The sequence below is a fragment of the Microtus ochrogaster genome, chromosome 18 (genome assembly GCF_000317375.1).
Source record: "Microtus ochrogaster isolate Prairie Vole_2 chromosome 18, MicOch1.0, whole genome shotgun sequence".
Taxonomy (NCBI): Eukaryota; Metazoa; Chordata; class Mammalia; order Rodentia; family Cricetidae; genus Microtus; species Microtus ochrogaster.
In genome coordinates, this window is record NC_022020.1 from 6,207,385 (window position 1) to 6,215,489 (window position 8,105).

The window sequence follows — 8,105 nt, forward strand, 5'->3', positions numbered from 1 at the left end:
CCTTGTAGGTATTATTTTTTATTTTTTAATCGGTATTATGCATTTTAATTTTTATTGTTGTTAAGCTGCTTCCCAAAGAAGTTTCAGGCTAACCCTTTGTCAGCAACACATGGAAATTCCTGATTCCCTGCTCCTTCTCCAAGACCTCCATTCTGATCAGTGAAATATCGAATCTGTAATTTATTTTATTTCTTTTTTTAAATGTCCACATGATTTAATTTGTATTCTTTTAATTATAAGAATAAAAGTCTACCTATTTGTAAGTGACTTTTCTGTATACTTTTATTAGATATATTTATTTTTCATATATTTTGTAAAACCTTGTATACATATATAAATCAATATATACATGTGTGTTCTTGTGTTTCTGCACATATGTGTGTATGGAGGCTAGAGGTTTTCCTCAGATGTAATTTATCTTATATGGTTTTTTTTTGCTTTTTTTGTTTGTTTAGTTTTGTTTTTTGAGACAGGGTTTCTCTGTGAAGTTCCTAGCTTTCCTGGAACTAGCTCTTGTAGACCAGGCTGGCATCAAACTCACAGAGATCCGCCTGCCTCTGCCTCCCGAGTGCTGGGAGTAAAGGCGTGTGCCACCATCGACCAACAATCTTGTATGCTTTTTTAAAAGACTTATTAATTTTATTTTCTGTGTATGGGTGTTTTGCCTGCATGTATATCTGCCCCATGTGAGTCCCTGATGCCCATGGAGGTCATAAGAAGACACTGGATCCCCTAGAACTGGAGTTACAGACACCTGCAAGCCACTATGTGGGTGCTGGGAACCAAACTTTGGTCCCTGGAAGAGCAACAAGTGCTCTTAACCACTGAGCTATCTATCCCCTGTCCTACAGATTCTTTTATGATGTGAGGCATAGGTACTGTTCAGCAGAAGTGTGCACTGTAATGAACTCTTGCAGAGCTTCAGGAACTCTTGTCATTGGGACAGTCATGGTCAATTCTGTAGATATCTTGTGAAATCGTGATGCTTCTCCCTTCTATAAGATTCACCCCCAAACATCCCAGCAGTGTATAAATCATTCTTTACACCTGACTTTTCTTGTCCAGGCAACTGGATGACTTCTTCCACATTATGGGGCTCTGGTGTGAGAGCATTCACTCAGTCAACCCTTGGTTCTCACAGTCAAATCTACATAAAGCCAGTCCTTATTGACAAGGCTCATTGACAAGAAAGGAGCCCTGAGCAGAAGGCGCTGAGCAAGAGAGACAACATGTCTGCTCTTACTGATAAACCGGTCTGGGTGGCCCTGAATTCTCTAGCAGCAGACTGAGGAAGGGGTAACCCGCTGGCCTTTGCTCTACTCTAATAAGCTATTAATATTCTGTGCTTACTTTCACCTTTTGTTTGACACAAGGTCTTAGTCTAGGAAATTAACTGTTTGTACCCTTTCTCCTAAAATATACAGGAGAAAAGCTGGAGTCACTAAACCAGCCCCAGAGAAGGAAATTCATTCTCACCTGGGTGCAAGTGGATACAGCACCAAGATGCTTATGGGGGGCGGAGGGGAGAGAACAAGCTCCATCCTAATCCTCCTGGTATTTTCTGGGGAGCTTCATGGCCACAACCCTTCTGAGACACAAGGCACCTACCTTGTCAGTCTTTGTCCATCCTACTAGTCCTAAAAATGCATGCTTGACACTATTGTTATCACCTATAGAATTGTGAACTATGTCTGTATGTGTATGTAAACTAAAACCTTGTTGGATGGGTAGAGCAGTGAAGAGGAACAGTGAGGAACACTGAAAGGGAAAAATCAAGAGAGCATTAGAGAGAGCATAGAAAGAATAAACGGGACATGATAAAAAGATTTAGTGAGCTAATTTATTTTATTTACCCTCAGATATCTTTAGCCAATTTTTGCCTGCTATAGCAATCCCACTGAATCCTGAGATGATTTTTAAAATGTATATGCTTCTGAGTCTGTGTGTGGACATGTGCCGATGAATACAGGTCCCTGTAGAGGCTGGAAGGAACTGTAATCCACTGTAGCTGGAGATACAGGGGTTGTGAACGGCCAAATGAGTGCTGGGAGCTGAACTTCAACCCTGGTCCCTGGGAACAAGAGCAACAAGTGCTCTCCAGAACCTGCCTTGTTTTCTGGGACAAAGTTTCCCACCTGGGGCTGAGAGCCTGGGGCTCACCAGTTAGGCTAGGCTAGGTGGCCGCCTGTCATTCCCTCCCTGGTACTGGGGTTACAAGCACATGCCACCATTGTTAAAGTCTCTCTCTACATTTGTTCTGGAAGCTGAACTCACATCTGCATGCTGACAAGCAAGCACTTTACTGACTGAGTTATCTCCAGTCCCCTGCAAAAGGTTGTTATTAAGAAAATTATTTTATGGTATGTGTTGCTGACACCTTCCTCTCCTGAGCTACTTATTTGTCTAAGCCACACCTCCTATAGTGCCACTCCTTATGAGCTTATGGGGGCCAATTACATTCAAGCTATTACACTCTTTAACTCAGTCTGGAACCCCAGCACATAGGATGAGGTTTCTCACATTCAGGGTGGGTTTTCCCTTATTAGTTAAATCTCTGGAAACACCCTCACAGGCAAGGCCACGAGTGTGTCTCCATGTGTTTCAAGTCCTGCAGGCTGACTGTGAAGACCAACTACCTCTGTCCACCAAGGATGGGAGGCTTTTATGTTCCAGAAACTCCATGAATGCTGTTCCCCAAACTATCAGGACCCATTACCACCAGAGATGCAACCCCAACGGTCACCATGCTTTTCTTGAACTTCATGTAAATTCAGCTGTATTTCTTTTGTGTAATGTCTTTTACTCCACGTTATGTTTAAGGCTACGTGTAAGGTAACCTTACTGGAAATAAGAAGGGTACGTATCAGAACTGATGTAAGGGGGAGTATTCGGATTGAGGTAGAGTTGAAAGCCAGTGGATGGCTGTTTTGTTTTTCTGACCTTCAGGTTGAACCCCAATTTCTGTCTTTGAGTTTTTATTAATCATTCTACACACAGAGGAATGTGTTATGTGAGTGGTGGAAGGTACGCCCCAGTCCATTTTTGGATCATCAGACTTTAGCATCCTTAAGGAGATAAACAAACTTTTGCTTTGTCTGGTTTCTGATCAGTCATAGCTACTGACACTGAAGTTGTGTGTTGTAGCTGTAAGCTGTTCTAAATGAGATGTCAATAAAATTCAGCTTGCGTAAATAGGAGCTTTAAAAAGTCTTGATGAACCAGCAGCAGGAGAGGTGGGTAGCTCAGCAGTTCAGAGCACTTGTTGCTCTTACAGAGCATCCTGGTTCAATTCCCAGTACCCACATGGATAACTCCAGTTCCAGGGAATCCAACAACTTCTTCTGGTTTCTGCATTCACCAGGCATGCTTGTGGCACATACACATACATGTAGGCAAAACACTCAAACATATATAACATTTTATTTTAAATCTAAAAAGTCTAATTGCAGAACTCCAAAGAATTGAGACTATATGTTGAATGTAGACATGTTCAGAATGCTCATGGTATGTGGGCATCATGGAGTATGTTTGTAGTCAGGAGCACTAGGAGTTAAGGCTACCCGAGGCTGAGGCCAGCTTCTGCTGGAGTTTATAAGGAAAAGTGTCACTGTTTGGAGACTCCTTTTTTAGAAGCTGTTCTGTTCAAGGGAATATCCCACACTCCCTCCCCCCTCTTTTTTTTTTTTTTTTTTGACCCAAAGCCTACCACAGTGGACACATTGCTCTAGGCTTTGAGTCCCAGCATAGACTTGCTAAGTGGGCACCTGAAATTTGAAGCCAGATTCCAAAACGTCCTTGGGCTGCCTTTTACAAAATCTTTTTAAATTGGGGCTGTCTGACATCATATGTCCTGAATGCCTAGTTTCTCTGTACACTAACCCCTGGCCTCAATATGTCCTTGACAATGTGACCTGATGGCCGCCAGAGGTAACTTTCGAATTTTCCATCCTTTGAAACCTTGACAATTTTTGCCACCCGGGGGACCAGTAGACAGAACTCCCATTGCCCACGGTTTCTGGGTACTGTGGTCCCACCCTTCCCTCAGCAGCCAGTGTCTTACAGCACTAGTCTTGTTTGCTAGGGTCACGCTGCCTCCAAATTCCCACCTATTTGGAAATTAGGACCCTAAAAATTCTGCCCTGACCTTGCTGCTGGAGACACTACCCCCCCATCTCCCCTAACCCTGCTTACCCAACCCACTCCTATGGGGCCACATGCTCCATTCAATGGCTACCATTCTTCTCATGGTCCCTCTCACTCCCCCTCACCCTCTCTGGAACAAAGGTCGAGGCCAACTTCCTCCTCCTTACTCCCCTTCCTCTCCTCCCCTTCCTACTATCACCCCTTCCTTCCATGCCAGAACCCAGCTCCTGGTCACCCTTTACACTTTGCACTTCCCCTTCTCCGTTTGTCTGCAGCTCTGCCTCCCCCTCTCATTCCTGTCATGTGACCTGGTCATGCTGGGATTCTCCCTGCAGGGGACCTGTCCCCAGTGCCTTCCCACTCTGAACTGTATAGGTCATCCTTGTGTTTCTGTTTCCCCTACAGCATCTGCTGGCCTGGCCCTCAATGGAACCAACTCTGCTTGCCTGGTTTCGATAGCCTGGTTTCTGCAGCCTGGCTCCTGCAGGCTGGCTCCTGCAGCCTGGTTTCTGCAGCCTGGCTCCTGCAGGCTGGCTCCTGCAGCCTGGTTTCTGCTGCCTACTCCAAAATTTTTAAATTGGTCAGTTGACACAGTTTCCTGGGAAAAGTTTTGTTCATCTGTCTGTTAATTTGTATGTGTAAATAATGTGGCCACAGTATGCTTATGTCTCCGTGTGTATATGAGTGCTTGTTTTAAGATCTGTAAAACTTCTAACTTCAGACTACAGTAGCTCTGGAAAAGTATAAACACACAGATAGATAGCCACCATTTTGAGGTCAAAACAAAAACCTTAGCTCCATCTTTACTAAGGGTATCCATGTGCACTGGCTCCACCAAGGAGACCTTCCTTTCCAATATACTTTGGCTTACAATATATTTCTATATGATAATTCCTGTCCTAAAAAATAAGGTGTATAACAATGCTGATTTACTGAGATATTAAAGATGTGCCTCTGCATTCACGTACAGGAATGAATTTTGCAGGCAGCCAGATGTTGTAACTTAAGAGTAAACCCCTTGATACTGATTTAAACACTAAATTGCTTATAGTATTAAAGCTTGGTTCTACGTTCTACAGATCAGGATTATACTTTAGGTCTCAGGACTACAATTAAAATCTAGAGACTAGGGCTGGAGAGATGGCTCAGTGGTTAAGATTGCCTGCTCTTCCAAAGGTCCTGAGTTCAATTCCCAGCACCCACATGGTGGCTCACAACCATATATAATGAGGTCTGGTGCCCTCTTCTGGCCTGAAGGCATACACACAGACAGACTAATGTATACAGAATAAATAAATAAATATTTTTAAAAATTAAAAAAATAAAAACTAGCGACTAAAATATTCCTTCTAATTGTCTCTACTAACATTGGTAAGCTGTAACTGACTGGGCAAACTGTATGTCCAAATTTAACATAGGTTTAATTTAGTGGTAGGAGAGAAAGGGAAGACAGGACCTAGACAGATAGAACCTGGGCAACAGAAGACCAAAGATGAATAAAGACAGGCAGAGGCGCCCCTTGGACAAAGACTGATGTGCTTATTACAAAGAAAAAGAACATTGGGCAAGAGAATGCCCAAAGAAGAAAGGAAGGGCCTCTAAGGTACTGGCCCTAGAAGAAGATGATTAGAGGGGATGGGGCTCGGATCCCCTCCCTGAGCCTAGGGTAACCCTGACTGTGGAGGGAACCCCTGTGGATTTTCTAGTGGACACAGGGGTTGAGCACTCTGTGCTGAAACAATCATCGGGGAAGCTAAAGAATACAATGACTGTAGTAATTGGAGCAACTGGACAGAAACAATATCCGTGGACCACCTTACGGACTGTAGATTTGAGGAGAGGACAAGTGACTCATTCCTTCCTGGTTATCCCTGAGTGTCCCACGCCTTTATTAGAAAGAGACTTGTTAACAAAGTTGAAGGCCCAGATCAGGTTTAGTCAAATCGGGCCGGAGGATGATTAAATCCTTTTGTTGACTGAACCAGTGACCTTTGTTCCCCCTGCTGTCCTCAATCCCGCTGCCCTACTGCCCGAGACTGATGACACCTCACCTACCCATCACTGCGCTGACATTTTGGCAGAAGAAGCTGGTACCTGAAATGATCTGAAGGATCAGCTTTGGCCTGGGAGTTTGAGCTGGTATAAGGACAGCAGCAGTTTTGTGGTTGAAGGTAAGCGGGAAGGTGGGGGCAGCAGTGGTGGATGGGAAGCAAGTAATCGGGCATAGCCTCCCTGAAGGATGTCGGCTCAGAAAACCAACTTGTGGCTTTAATACAAGCCCTATGGATGGCAGAGGGGAAGTTTATCAACATCTACACTGACAGCAGGTATGCTTTTGCTACTGCCCATATACACGGGGCAATATACAGACAAAGAGGACTTCAACATCTGCAGAAAAAAGACATAAAAAATAAAAAAGAAATTTTGAGCCTCCATGAGGCCATACATTTGCCAAAGAAGGTAGCCATCATACATTGTCCAGGACACCAAAAAGCTCGAGATGCTATGGCTAAAGGAAATCAAATGGCAGACCTAACTGCTAAACAGGCGGCCCAAGGAGCAATGATCTTGGCAGTCAAAAGAGCCTAAAGATTATCATGATATCAGTGAAACCAACTTTAGATACACCCCCGAGGACTATCAAATTAGGACTGGTAAAGTGGTGCGGGAGAATTGTCTGTAATCTGTCAATCATGTTTTAAATAAATGCTGATTGGTCAGGCAGGAAAACCAGACAGAAAGTAGAAATGATACAAGGAGAATAGGAGAATTCTGGGAAGGAGGAAGTTGATTCCTCCCACTCCTGCCCAGACCACCGAAGCAGCAGGATGTGATCTGCCCCACTGAAAAAGGTACTGAGCCACATGGCTAACATAGATCAGAAAAATGGGTTAATCAAGATGTGAGAGTTAGCCAGTGAGAGGCTAGAGCTAATGGGCCAATCAGCTTTTATGGAGACTTATGTGTGATTTTCTTTGGGGCTAAACAGTTGTGGGGTACCGGGCAGGACAAAAACCCCAACAAACAAGCAGCCTGGCCCCCCATGTTACAGTAAAGAAAGCCCCATATGGGGCAGTAGGGACAGAAGGAGGAAAACTAATCCTCCCACAAAAAGAAGGGCACAAGTATGTTACCAACTTACATTACCTGACCCACTTGGGGGCCAAGAAACTAAAAGATGTGGTTAGGTCCTCTGACTATTATGTTATAGGACTCTCTGACTTGGCAGAAGAAGTAGTCAAAAGCTTCAAGGCTTGTGCTATAACTAATGCAGGACACTCCATATATACTCCTGGGAAGAGGCTCAGGGGTAACAGGCCTGGGGCCTACTGGGAAATAGATTTTACAGAAATTAAGCCAGCCAGATATGGTAACAAGTACTTATTAGTTTTTATAGATATCCTTTCAGGCTGGGTAGAAGCTTTTCCTACCAGGACTGAGACAGCCAATGTGGTGGCTAAGAAGATCATATAAGAAATCTTCCCAAGGTTTGGGATACTCAAGGTAATCTGGTCTGATAATGGACCTGCCTTTGTTGCCCAGGTAAGTTAGGGACTGGCCACCCAATTGGGGATCAATTAAAAATTACATTGTGCTTACCGACCCCAGAGTCAGGTCAGGTAGAAAGGATGAATAGAACTCTAAAAGAGACCTTTACAAAATTGGTGCATGGGCCCAGGAATCTTCCCTCCTTCCCTTTGCCTTGTTCCAGGTTTGGAACACTCCAGGGCGATTTAAACTCACCCCTTATGAGATCTTATGTGGAGAACAGCCACCGCTCACTAAGTTGGGTGGAACGTATAATCCTGATGCTATTCTTTCTAGACCTTTATTTTTCCCACCCAAAGGCCCTTGAAGTGGTGAGATGACAGATCTGGAACAACTGAAAGAAGTATGCATCTCTGCCTGGATCCACGCCTCCCACGTGAAGTATGCATCTCTGCCTGGATCCACGCCTCCCA